This window comes from Saimiri boliviensis, chromosome 14 (assembly GCF_048565385.1).
Source record: "Saimiri boliviensis isolate mSaiBol1 chromosome 14, mSaiBol1.pri, whole genome shotgun sequence".
Lineage (NCBI taxonomy): Eukaryota > Metazoa > Chordata > Mammalia > Primates > Cebidae > Saimiri > Saimiri boliviensis.
Genome location: NC_133462.1, coordinates 54593623 through 54608615, shown reverse-complemented (window position 1 = coordinate 54608615; position 14993 = coordinate 54593623). Strand labels below are relative to the sequence as shown.

The following is a 14993-nucleotide window of genomic DNA, read 5'->3' as shown; positions in this document are numbered from 1 at the left end:
TGGAAACATGCTATGCTCTTTCCTCTCAATGTTCTCACGCAGGTTTGAACCAACAGTAACTTCTAGACTGTATGATGTATGAGAAGCAGCATAGCGTGGTGGTTAGAAATGCAGTCTCTGGAGCCAGACTGCCCTGGTTTGAATTCTAGCTTTTGCTTTTATGTATGTACAATCTTAGGCAAGTTCCTTTTTCTGCTTTTACTTTTCTCATTTATAAAAATAGGGACATGAGAATACCTATTTCACAGGATTATTATTACAGGAAAAAAATGTTACATTTGAAAGAATGAAAATTACAAGGCATCAGACAATAGATGCTAAAAGGTAACTGAATAATGCCTTCAAAATTATGAGGGAAAATTATTTATCATCTACATTTCTGTATCTGGAAAAAATCAATACTAAGGACAAAATAAAAAATATCTTTTCAGACATGTAAACATTTAGAAAATTATGTTGCACATTACCTTTCTTAGGAAATTATTTGAGTATGTGTTATCAAAAATAAGGAAATTAAACAATAAAGGTAGGGCCAAGGAATGCAAGAATTAATGATTATAACAATGAGAAGTGATAAAGGGAAATCTGAAAAACAGCTGTGGCTTAGATGACAATTAGTCCTGATTGCAACCAGAGGACAGAAAACTTTGCAAAGTTCCTAGGAAAAAATATGGAATTCAGAGATTTGATTATATTCTGAGACTTAAGCTGTTGGCTGATCAAAACAATGAAACAAATGCTGACAGTACAAAAATTAAACATTGATAATAAGACCCTATGGGATAAACAAAAAAGGTATATGATATAGTTATGCTATACTAGCTGAATTTGAAATAAATGGGATTTACATGTTTAAATCACAGTTTAAATTTAACTATTTTTACTTTTAGAATTATAGACAAACCATAGATTTGGTTATGATTATAGGATTAAATATAAGTGCCATTGTTATGGGCTGAATGTTTGGGTCATGTGTTGAAATTGTAACCCTCAATTTGAAGGTATTAGGAGTTGGAGCCTTTGGGAGGTTATTAGGCCAAGAGGGAGTAGAGCTTTCATGAACGGGATTAGTGTCCTTATGAAAGAGACCCTAGAGACCGCTCTGATATGGTTTGTCTGTGTCCCTGCCCAAATCTCATCTTCAATTGTAGCTCTCATAATTCCTACATGTTGTAGGATGGACCTGGTGGGAGATAATCGAATCATGGGGGTGGTTTCCTTCATACTATTCTTGTGGTACTGAATAAGTCTCACAAGATCTGATGATTTTATAAGGGGAAACCACTTTTGCTTGGCTCTCATTCTCTCTCACCTGCCACCATGTAAGACATGCCTTTTGCCTCCCACCATGATTGTGATGCCTCTCCAGCCACATGGAACTGTGAATCCATTAAAACGTCTTTTTTTTTTTAAATAAATTTCCCAGTCTTACGTATGTCTTTATCAGTAGTGTGAAAATGGACTAATATACGCTCTTTGCTTTCTGCCATTTGAGGGTACAAGGAAAGTCTGCAATCTACAACCTGGAAAAATGTTCTCACGAGACTCAACCATGCTGGCACTTGGATCTCAGACTTCCAGACTCCAGAACTGTAAGAAATAAATTCCTGTTGTTTAAAAGTCACGCCGTATGGTATTTTTTTTTTTTTTTTTGAGATGGAGTTTCGCTCTTGTTACCCAAGCTGGAGTGCAATGGTGCGATCTCGGCTCACTGTAACCTCTGCCTCCTGGGTTCAGGTAATTCTCCTGCCTCAGCCTCCTGAGTAGCTCGGATTACAGGCACAAGCCACCATGCCCAGCTACTTTTTTGTATTTTTAGTAGAGATGGGGTTTCACCATATTGACCAGGATGGTCTCGATCTCTTGACCTCATGATCCACCCGCCTCGGCCTCCCAAAGTGCTGGGATTACAGGCTTGAGCCACCATGCCCGGCCTGTATTTTGTTATAGTATCCTGAGCTAAGACAGAATCAACCATTTATTCTCTAAAATTTCAATTTTAGATTGCTGATGTTGGAAGAGAATAAAACTGATGGGAAAGACAGAGACACCAGCATCCTTATCCCACAAATGCAGAATGAAAAGACACTGCTATGATTTAAATATGTCCTCCAAAATTCCTGTGTTGGAAAGTTAATGTTCAGTCTAACTGTGTCTTCTGAAGGGTTTAGATTATGAGAGTAGAGTCCTTTTGAATTGATTGTCACTATAAAAAGGGCTTTCAGGAGTGGGTTGGCTCCTTCTGCTTTTCTGCCATGTGTGGACTCAACATTCCTCCTCTCCAGAGATGCGGTAACAAAGCGCCATCTTTGAACCAGAGTCCAAACCTGCCAGTGTCTGTTGTATTTTGTTATAGTCGCACAACATGTACTAAGATGGAGACTGTCTCTAGTTGCTGGCATTCATCAAGGGTGTTAGTTGCAAGCAATGGAAGGTGACTTCGACTTTATTATGTAGAAAGAAGACCACCAGAATTAGATTGGAAAGCTAGCAATGAGAGTTTAGCTATAGCAGAGCTATTGAAAAACAAGTTCAAGGCTGAGTCTAAGAATAACACCCAAAAGCATGTTGCAGAACAAGTCTTGGTTGGTTTCTACTAACCACTAAAAGAAATGACCTCTGCTGCCCAAGCAGTTACACTTTTATGCCAAGAACTTGATCTTGCAACACTGGGAAACCATTATCACTATTGTTGCTACCACCAAAAGTCTCACACCCACTGCCACCCACACACCTATACAAGTGGAATTTCCAGAGAAGCCTGTTTCTTTTCCCTCATGTTCTTGTATGAAAGAAACTTTGCATAGATTGCTGGAAACTAGGTCACATGCTTCTCTTATAGATGAAAAGGAAATGGCACTTGGATTTTGACTCAAATTGGAGAGGAAGGAGTCATATTAGGTTTTCCCCAAATATGATACTCAATACATTACTTGGAGGCAATGACAGATGTCTACTACAACAATTCATAAAAGTATATTATTTAAAGTTACAAGAATAATTTAAAGAGAGACTAAACTTATTGCATTATCATTTACTCCTTCCTCTTTCTGACAACTTGAATCCAATTTATCGGGAAATTCTGTTGGCTCTATTTTCAAAATATATTTAGCAAATGACTCCTGAATGCTTCTACTGCTTTCATGTTCATCCAACTACTGTAGTTTCTGCCCTAAATTATTGCAATAGCTTCCCAGCTCGTCTCTCTGCTTCATGCTTTTTCTACAGACTATTCAAACTCAGAAGCCAGAGAGATCTTTTTAAGATGTAAGAAAGATCCTGTCAAGTCTCCCAAAACCACACAACGATTTCACAGACGACTCAAGAGTAGAAACCTAAAGTGTTTTAAGAGCTTGCCATGACTTCATGGTCCTTTTTGTCTCCCCACTGTAAGCTCATCTGCTCCTTCCTTGGCTGTTCTCACCACTGTGGCCCCTTGTTGGTCATCAAACATGAGTGGTAAACTTTGTCCCTTACATTGGTTGGTTCCTCTGGGGAAGAGCACTTTTCTCCCAAATAGTAGCATGGCTATCCGATGCTCATACCTGCAAGACCTTGCTATTTAATACAATTCACCTTGCCTTTAGCACTCTCAATCTCACCTGCTGTCTTTTATCTTTTTTCTACAACACATACACCCCTCTAACATACTATAATATAACTTACTTAATTATGATGCTGATTTTCTGTCTCAAGAATGGGAATGATTGTCTTTTTTATTAGTTGGTATATCCAGGCACACAAAAAGCTCCCCGGAATAGGAAAATAATAAGTAATTGTTAAATGAATGAGTGGATGGATGAGTGGATAACTGATATAAACATTTCTAGAGAAGAGTTGAGAAAGTTAGTTTACTTAAATCCTTGTTTATTGGAGCAGAAAGCTAATAGATAGAGGCTAAAATTGATCAAAATATATCAACTTATTATTTAGAATTATAGTAGTAACTGCCAGAAGAGCTAAAAACAGAAATATTGTAAGATGATTACATCTGTTTTTAACAGGTCTTTGAAGAAAGAAGTAGGGCAGAGGACTGAGGTTTATTTATTGTAAATCTTTCTGAACTTTGATTTATAAAGCCATGTGTATGCAATACTTTGATAAAAACTTAATGTGTTTTCAATATAATCAATTAACAAGGAAAATATAGTGGATTATGTAAACAATTCAAAATACAAAATAAAAATTTTATTATATTTTTCCTTATTAGTAGGAGACAGAATTTACAATGAGAAATGGAAATTATGAATAATGAAAATAATATGACTTAGATATTCTTTTTAAACTTGCTAAATTTATTGATTTTTGTAATGACAGATTTCAAGCTGAGAATGCATTTATATAGGCATACCTCTTAGCTTTGTCAAATCTTAACATTAAACTTATTCTTAGGTTCCTATTCTTTGGTTTCCCCTTTGGATGATGTGATTCCCAAGCATGATACAGTTGATTCATGAGCTGAGAGGTTTGCTTTTGAAATATTGACAGATTGCTCTACAAATTCTTAATATATATATATATATATACACACACATATATTAGCATACACCTATGTATATATAGAAATTATATATATTATATATTAATTATAATTATATTATATATACATAATTGTAATTAATTATAATTATGTATGTATATATTATAAATATATATTATAAATTAATTCTAATTATATTAATATTATATACATATACACCCTATATATAAAATATAAATTAGCACACACCTAATGTGTGTGTGCATATATATCTACACACACACACATAGGTGTATGCTAATTTCTGAAATCTCATAGTATAGGTTTTCACTTTTTAAAAATTACTTTTAAATTCTTATTTTTTATTTTTATGGGTTTTTGGGGACCAGGTGGTGTTTGGTTACATGAATAAGTTATTTAGCCTTTAGTGGTGATTACTGAGATTTTGGTGCACTCATAACTCAAGCAGTATACAATCTACCCAATGTGCAGTCTTTTATGCCTCACCCCCCCGACCCATTCCCGACTTCCCAAAGTCTTATGCCTTCACATCATATATATATATGTGTATATATATATATATATATATATATATATATATATATATATATGTGTGTGTGTGTGTGTGTGTGTGTGTATGTGTGTATATATATATAATGAGATACATAAAATTGTGATGAGATACATAATTGTGAGATATATATATAATAATTTCTTTATCCACTAATTGATTGATGGGCATTTGGGAGCTGGGTCCATATTTTTGCAATTGCAAATTGTGCTGCTATAAACGTGTATGCAAGTATCTTTTTTGTATAATGAATCCTTTTCCTCTGAGTAGATAACCAGTAGTGGGACTGCTGGATCAAATGGTAGTTCTACTTTTAGTTCTTTAAGAAATCTCCACACTATTTTCCATAGTGGTTGTGCTAGTTTACATTCCCACCAGCAGCGAAAAAGTATTCCCTTTTCACTACAGCCCCATCAACATCTATCAGCTTCTGATTTTTGGATTATGGCCATTCTTGCAGGAGTAAGGTGATATCACCTTGGGCTTTTCATTTGCATTTCACTGATCATTATCGATGTTGAACATTTTTTCACGTTTGTTGACCATTTGTATATCTTCTTGTGAGAATGGTCTTTTCATATCCTTAGCACCCTTTTTGATGGGATTGGTTTCTTTTTGCTAATTTGTTTGAGTTCCTTGTAGATTGTGGATATTAGTTGTTTGTTGGATGTATAAATGGTGAATATTTTTTCCCACTCTGTGGATTGTCTGTTTACTCTGCTGATTGTTTCTTTTGCTGTGCAGAAGCTTTTTAGTTTAATCAAATCCCATCTATTTATCTCTGTTTTTGCTGCATTTACTTTGGGGTTGTTGATTATAAAGCCTTTGCCTAAGCAAATGTCTAGAAGAGTTTTACCAAAGTTATCTTATAGAATTTGTATAGTTTCAGGCCTTAGATGTAAGTTCTTGATTCATCTTGAGTTGATTTTTGTGTAAGATTGATTGATGAGGATCTAATTTTATTCTCTACATGTGGCTTGACAATTATCACAGCACTGTTTGTTGACAGTGTGTCCTTTGCCCACTTTATGTTTTTGTTTCCTTTGCTGAAGATAAGTAGGTTGTAAGTGTTTGGCTTTATTCCCGGGTTCTTTATTCTGTCCAGTTGGTCCATGTGCCTATTTTTATACCAGTATCATGCTGTTTTGGTGACTATGGCCTTATAGTATAGCGTGAAGTCAAGTAATGTGATGCCTCTGGATTTTGTTTTTTTTCCCTTAGTCTTGCTTTTTCTATGTGGGCTGTTTTTTGGTTCCATATGAATTTTAGAATTTTTTTTCTAGTTCTGTGAAGAATGCTGGTGCTATTTTGATAGGAATTGTATTGAATTTGTAGATTGCTTTTGTCAGTATGGTCATTTTCACAATATTGATGCCACCAATCCATGAGGATGGGATGTGTTTCCATTTGTTGTGATGTCTATGAATTCTTTCTGCAGTGTTTTACAGTTTTCCTTGCAGAAGTCTTTCACCTGCTTAGGTAGGTATATTCCTAAGTATTTTAATTTTTGGCAGCTATTGTAAAAGGGGTTGAGTTCTTGATTTGATTCTCAGCTTGGTTGCTGTTGGTGCATAGCAAAGCTACTGATTCATGTTCATTAATTTTGTATCCTGACACATTGCTGAATACATTTATCAGTTCTAGAAGCTTTTTTGGAGGAATCTTTACAGTTTTCTAGGTATACAATCATATCATCAGCAAACAGTGACAGTTTGACTTCCTCTTTACTGATTTGGATGCCCTTTCTTTCTTTCTGTTGTCTGACTGCTCTGGCTAGGAATTCCAGTACTATGCTGAATAGAAGTGGTGAAAGTGGACATCCTTGTCTTATTTCAGTTCTTAGGGTGAATGCTTTCAACTTTTCCATCTTCAGTATTATGATGGCTGCGGGTTTGTCATAGATGGCTTTTATTACATTAAAGTATGTCTCTTCTATGCTGATTTGGCTGAGGGTTTTAATTATAAAGGGATTCTGATTTTGTGAAGTGCTTTTTCTGTGTCTATTGAGACAATCATGTGATTTTTGTTTTCAATTCTGTTTATGTGCTGCATCACATTTATTGACTTGCATCTTTTAAACCATCCATTTTGCATCCCTGGTATGAAACTCACTTGATCATGGTGGATTATCTTTTTAATATGCTATTGGATTTGGTTAGCTATTATTTTGTTGAGGATTTTTGCATCTATGTTCATCAGGGATATTGATCTATAGTTTCTTTTTCTTTGTCACGTCCTTTCCTGGTTTTGTATTAGGGTGATACTGGCTTCATAGGATGATTTAGGGAGGATTCCCTCTTTATATTGTGAAATAGTGTCAATAGGATTGGTACCCATTTCTCTTTGAATGTCTGAAAGAATTCAGCTGTGAACCTGGCTGGTCCTTTTTAGGGGGGTGGCAATTTTTAAATTGCCATTTCAACCTCACTGCTTGTTATTGGTCTGTTCAGAGTTTCTATTTCTTCCTGGTTTAATCTAGGAGGGTTGTATATTTCCAGGATTTTATCCATCTCCTCCAGTTTTTCTAGTTTATGCATGTAAAGGTGTTCATAGTAGCCTTGTATGATCTTTTGTATTTTTGTGGTGTTGGTTGCAATCGCTCTCATTTCGTTTCTAATTGAGCTTATTTGGATCTTCTCTCTTCTTTTCTTGGTTAATCTCAGTAATGGTCTATCATTGATCTTTTTAAAGAACTGCTTTTTTGTTTCATTTATCTTTTGTATTTTGTTTGCTTGTTTCAATTTTATTTAGTTCTTCTCTGATCTTTGTTATTTCTCTTCTTCTGCTGGGTTTGGGTTTGGTTTGTTCTTGTTTATCCAGTTCCTTGAGATTGTCTATTCATGCTCTTTCAGACTTTTTGATGCAGGCATTTAAGGATACGAACTTTCCTGTTAGCACTACCTTTACTGTATCCCAGAGGCTTTGATAGGTTATGTCTCTATTATCATTCACTTTAAAGAATTTTTAAATTTCCACCTTGATTTCATTGATTACCCAATGATCATTCAGGAGCAGGTTACTTAATTTCCATGGGTTTTCTGGGTTCCTTTTGGAGTTGATTTCCAATTTTATTCCACTGTGGTCTGAGAGAGTATTTGATATCATTTCAATTTTCTTAAATATATTGAGACTTGTTTTGTGCCCTTTTATGTTCTTCTTTGGAGAATGTTCCATGTACTAATGAATAAAATGCATATTCTGCAGTTATTGAATAGAATGTTCTGTAAATATCTGTTAAGTCCATTTGTTCTAGGGTATAGTTTAAATCCATTGTTTCTTTGTTGACTTTATCTTGATGACCTGTCTAATGCTCTCAGCGGAGTACTGAATTTCCCTACTGTTATTGTGTTGCTGTCTCTCATTTCCTAGGTCTAGTAGTAATTGTTATATAAATTTAGGAGCTCCAGTGTTGGGTGCATATATATTTAGGACAGCCATATTTTCCTGTTGGACAAGTACTTTATCATTATATAATGTATTTTATATATAATACTTCATATATAGTATTAATATTTAATGTTTGTCTTTTTTACTGTTGCTGCCTTAAAGTTTGATTTGTCTGATATAAAAATACCTGGCCTGGCTCACTTTTAGAGTCCATTTGTATGGAATAGTCTTACCCACCCCCTTACCTTAAGTTTATATGAGTCCTTATGTGTTAAATGAGTCTCTGTCAGTTGTTGAATTATTATCCATTCTGCCATATGTATCTTTTAAGTGAAGCATTTAGGCCATTTATATTTAACATTAGTATTGAAATGGTTTCTACACATTCTTGATAGGAAAGGTAATGGCACATGTGCTGCTCTGGATGGTATCTTATAAATTACAAGTGAAATAATTTTGCTGAATTTGGATAGGCAAAATAATGGTTCATATTTGTATTTCTGGATATTTTTACACAATAAGACATAGTAGTCGAATCCTAAAGAGAATTTTTTTTCTGATAACTCCAAAATATGGATAGAATAATTGATATGTGTGTGTGTGTATGTGTGTGTGTGTGTAAAAGAGTAAGATCTGAATATTCTTTTATGATGCTATGTACTCTTGTGCATAACTGAAAATCAGCTTATGACTCTGAAAATCTGTTCTTTATGTGTCAAGTTCATCCTTTAAGTAATAAATCTCAGTTGTTTCCATTGAAATTTGCAACTTTATCTCTAATCTGTAATGCAGAATGCCATTTTGGTAAGAAATGTGTAATAATCCTATTCTCACTTTATGGTAAGTTTCAAATTGCTCTCTAATGACTTTTAAAAACACTTCTCTTACCTGGTTATAATCTACCACTCAGTGAAGACAGTGAGTGTCAGCTGACTGACTTGAGGAACAAGAAAGCCATATCACTCTTGAATCTGTCCTACTCACCAAATTAATGAGCTGTACTACCACCTGCCGCGGGGAAGAGTGTGTGATCAGCTCTCTTATTCCTGATGATGCTGTCATGGTGATGAATGGCTGAGAGATAGATTTTAGGGAAAGAAATCTAGTTTAGTCATGAAAGAAGAGCATAGCCTGTTTTAATAAGAACAAAATTAGTATTAGCACCCTTAACCATTCTGTCCAACTGTAATTCTTAAAAGTATTAACAGGAAAATCTTAACAAGTTAACTCTTTCTACATGTTTATCATCCTTGCTAATGACTGATTCAGAGAGACAGCCAGGTTTCAAGCTGCCAGTCAAATATAGAATTTATATGAACAAAGAAGGTAGTTAAGCAGAGTCATCCTGTAGACTCTCCTGTGAGCTCTCAGCAGAAAAATATTAACATAAAATTATTGGGAATTATAATATTTGACTCAAAATTTTCCTAAATTTAAATTAGGAACCAAAAATTTGGTTACAGAAATGAGAAATCATTTATTTTCTTCATGTGGAATCCTTCTTAATAATCATGTTAATGTGAACATAATATTTTTAATATTTACATTTTCTTGCCAATTACAAAGTACAAACTCTAGGAATTATTTTATTGAAATGGATGTAAGGACTCCATAGACAAAGATCTATAAAGATATTTTCTTTACTAAGTATTTCATTTCCTGAGAACACCAAAAAATCAATCAGAATTAATATGAACTAACATATGTTTTGCAAATATACATTGGTTTAAGAGCACATTCTGCAATACTAGGTTCAAATTTCAACTTGTTAACAATGGTAAATTCTATTTATTCCAATTATCTTGTAGGTACACTAACACACACACACACACACACACACACTCTCACACACTCACACACACTCTTTCTCATCTTCCTTTTCCTTCTCTCCTCCTTCTTATTCCTCTCTTCCCTCCTGCTTTTGTCATTTTCTTGATAACTCAATAATTCAAAGTTCAGTTAGAGAATAATGGAGAAAAATAGGAGCAGATGTTTTAAAAAGTATAAGGCTTTTTTCCTAGTATTTTTCTTTAAGTCCAAATCTGTCTCATTGAAAGAAATCACAATGAATTTTGTAATGGTACAAAACTTCCAGCTAGAAACTTTGACATATTTGAGGGCCTGAATTGTTTCAGCGCCCCCTTGGCAAGTGTTCACAGTGGCATTGTATTTCTGGCTATTAGGTTAGGTATAAGATAATGGTTTCTAAAACTACTTTAAAATTTCTTATATTAAAATTTTATCAATTTACTCAGGTATTTGTGGTCTCCCTGTTTAAAATACTAGAAGTATTATTCAGTTTTTAAAAAAGAAAAAGGAAAAGAAAAAACTAATAGAACGTTCCCAAGACTTTATTATCCTGTAGGATAGACTGTTTTCAGAAGTTAAATTCTCCTTCCTTGTTTCTCAGTATATCCAGGGAGATCTCTCTTAAAGGTGAGGTGACTAATCTTTTACCCTTGAAGGAAAATTATCATGTTAGTGAATGCTGACTCTGCCATTCAGTTTCTTATCCACAAATGTCATTTTGCTACTGTGTCTGAAGCTATTGCTCTGACAGCTTCAAACTGTCTAGTACAGTGCATGGGAAGTTTTCTTGAATTATTGATAAATCTGCATAATTTAGGGAAGTAGAAAATGGCAACTCAGGAGAATTAATCGTTGTTCTAATTCTTTATTCAGGGATATGGCATTTTTACATGTGTTGCAAAGAAGGAAGATCTCATAACTAAATAGCCCCTTTTGTAAAAGGATATTTATATAGGGAGATATAAAGGACATTTGGAAGGGAAATCTTATTCATCAGTGTATGCCCTGGATACTCTGTACTTTATAGTGAATATTCAACAAATATTTATTGAACACTATAAAGTACATTTGTTGAACAATATGTCTCTCTCTCTCTATATATATATATATACACACATACACACACATACATATATACACACACATACACATATATATACATACATGTATATATTTGGGCACTACATAACTTTCTAAAATTCAGAATCACATTGAACATGTCCATCTCATTTCTGGTTTGAAGCTGGTTTCCTCATGATACTTGCTTTCAATATCAGCAGTTCCCTAAAATTCAGTTTCAAGATATGATGTCAACAAAAAGAATGTAGCTTGATCTAATGTTAAAACTGTAAACTACCTCAAGGTAGTAGTTCATAAGATGTCTGAAACATATTATTACAATAATTCCTTTAAATATTTAAAATATTATAAAATATTCCTATGTGAGGCCCTTTTGGCAATCTCATTCACAGTTCGAGCAAATAATGTGTTACCAACAATAGTGAGACTACTGAAGTGTTAGTCTGTTTCCACACTGCTATAAAGATACTATCTGAGACTGTGGTATAAAGGAAAGGGGTTTAATTGACTCATAGTTCCACATGGATGGGGAGGCCTCAGGAAACTTTCAGTCATGGTGGAAGGTGAAGAGGCAGGAAGGGCCTTCTTCACATGGTGGCAGGAGAGAGAAAGGTAAAAGCCCAGTGAAAACTGCCATTCAAAAAACCATCAGACCTCCTGAGAACTCCCTCACCATTGCGAGAATAGCATGGGGAAAACCACTCCCATGATCTAGTCACCTTCCACCGGGATCCTCTCTCCACATGTGGCAATTAAAACTCTAGATGATATTTGAGAGTTGGAGGAAAAGCGATGGCTGCAACAACTGGGTTATGGGAATTGAACATAACCAATGCTTATCTAATCTGTGCCCCAGCATCTGAAAATGACTATCACTCATATGTTTGGTAATTATGACTTAAGGCACTATATTTATGTCACAGGCAAAATTTATGTATGTATGTATTTCAATATCTGGATATATTATGACTTCCTTCCCATGTGTCACAAAGGTGGGCACCATCCCCCGAAGGGGAAAAAAATCTGGTCAAGACAGTGGGTTTGAACTTTTCTATTATTATAACCACCTGGGAACTCATTAAAAATGTAGATTTCTGGAATCCTAGGACCAATTTCTGAAATTGTATAGTCTTGGGGCTTGGCAATGATAGTTTTAAAAAGTTCTTCCAATGATCTGATACAGACCATCTTTTGAGAAACATTGATACAGGGGACTACTTTTTTGTACAATGAAACAATTAACAAGATAAAAGTCTCAATCTTTTATATATGTCATATCAATGTGCTGTTTGGCATGTGTGTATGCATACAGAAGGTTCACATGCATTCTCCAGTACCTAAAGATGATGTTATTAATCCAATACCAGTTGCACAAACACCTAGCATGACAGTGGTAGAATTGATGTGGTTCAAAACATATTATTGAATTTTTAAATATATTTTATTCTTTATATCCCCAGAGGACTTAACTTTATGGCCCCTAGCCCTTTATATCACCTGGAGTATTTCATACAAAGTGTTAGCCATATGTAAAAACTAAATAAATATTAATTAGTAATGGTTCTTAACCTAGGCGGAACATTAAGATCACCGGGAAAACACTGAAAAGATATTAATGTCAAGGACACTCCCCAAACCAATAGAATCAGAATATCTGCAGATTGGGGTCTGGTATAGCCAGGTCTAAGAATCATAGAGCAATACCCTTTCTTTAGATCTTAAGTGTTACCAATTGCATACATTTCCAATCTCTATGACTGGGCTTATGAGTGTATGTGCGCAAGGGCTTACATGTTTTTTTTCCCCCCAAAATACACAATGACAGACACATAAAACAGTATTTTTTTCTTTTTCTTGGATGCTTGAGGCAAGCTTTCTCCAATTTAGCCACATCTCTGTTATTTAAATTAAAAATTTTGGTCGAGAAAACATGACTTAGTTAACAGTAAGTATCTTAAAAGATCTCTCCTGAAATACATATATTGTTTAAAATTAAATATTCACCTTTGAATTTAGAATTTAAGAAATTATAATTCATTGTTTTAATAACTAACATAATGATTGAATGGGATGAGTTTACTAATGAAAATATGATGACTTGAGTAATAAAAATAAATATTAAATTAAAAACACAATGACATACCGCTAGCAAAAATCCTGGGGCTGCCATTCATTAAGCTAGCTTGAATTACAATTGTTTGTTACTCCCATCAGTTCTGGGCACACCCACCAGAGTGGCCAAAAATAAAAACACTGAAAATATCAAATGTTGGTTCGGATGTGGAGCAACAGTGCTGGCGAGAGACACAAAAGTGTACATACTGTAAAATCCAGAATACAGAACATTAATTTGTGGTGATAGAAACCACTGGGGTAAGAGAATTGGCTGGGAATAAATTTTCCAGGCTGATGAAATCTATATTTTGGTTAAACTGGTATATACATTTGTCAAAAATAACCAGTTATAATCTGTACAGTAATTGTCTGTATTAGTACTGTAAATAATCGTATTTCAATATAGTACTCTTAGACATATTACATGAGCCAAGTTCTAACTATTTCACAAAGTAAAAAAGGAATAATTTCTAAGATTTAACACTGGGGAAACCCAATATTTCTATTTTCTCTTTTATAATAATAATATTGATTGGGCACTTTATGTCATTCAGTACTCATAGAAACAATTTGTGTTAAGTATCACTAAGCATATTTTAGAGATTGGGAAACTAAGACTTGATGAATGTTCCAGGAGGCCATGAATTGTCTAGAAGGAGAAGAAATGGAGTCCCTGATTTAATGATTATTATATTTAACAGCAGAGGTAGGCAGTAAATGTGATCCCTGGAGAACTCCTGGGCAGGCTGAAACTTCAGGATACTTCTCTGCTCGGGTCTGCTGCCTAGGCCAGGTATAAGATGCTGTAGGGCTGTAGGTTCCTCGGGAGTTTTAGATTTTAGGAGGGCTCAAGAAACTCTCATCTTGTTCTCACTAGGTCACATTACCAAAGGCTTAAGTCTTAGAACTGATTTTAAATGTATGAAATTGCCTAAGTACTCCTGCAGAAGAAGCTTTTACATTTCTTCTGAATCTATCTGTTTCAATAGCACACAACATTCACTCTGAAAGCAGAGACTTGCAAGAGGTGCTAAGCACACAGAAGGAACAAGTGGGACAGTCTACCATCCTATTTAAAATGACAAATTAAAATGGAAAACCAGTGTACTGACTTGTGTAACTGGGAAGTCCACCGGAGTCTGACTTCAGGCATGGCGGAATTGAGGGTCAGGAATCCATTTTCCTCCAACTTTCAGGTCTTTTCCTGTGCATCACGTTGTTTTCAGGCAGGCTTCTCCGGTTCTATGGCTAAGAAGGCACTTTATTCATAATGACCAGATTATAAGGTGTGCTTTATGAAGTGTTATTTTTCAATTAATGACTTTCTATTATTTCAGATTTTTAAAATTAAAAGAATGAATACAGCAAATATTGAGTTGTAAAGCATATAAATCTAAATAGAACAGCTTGTACAAAAATAGGCAGATTCAATTTAGTGCCTTTCTCACTAATCCTTACAGAAAATTTACTTACAATTTGCAATTGATGTCTAGAATTTGATTAAAATGTTGGTTTCTCTTAAAGTAGATTTATTGTTATGTACCATTGTAT

General features: G+C 34.5%; 1 protein-coding gene across 1 annotated transcript in view; it reads left to right on the top strand.

Moving 5' to 3' along the window:
- The first annotated feature begins 1504 nt into the window (after positions 1–1504).
- The window catches only part of NEK7 (NIMA related kinase 7), a 177854-nt gene continuing 164365 nt past the window's right edge, over positions 1505–14993 (top strand). Inside the window, exon 1 of the mRNA XM_074385080.1 lies at positions 1505–1592. The gene's annotated coding sequence lies outside the window, so the exon portion shown is untranslated. The remainder of the gene's footprint in view (positions 1593–14993) is intronic.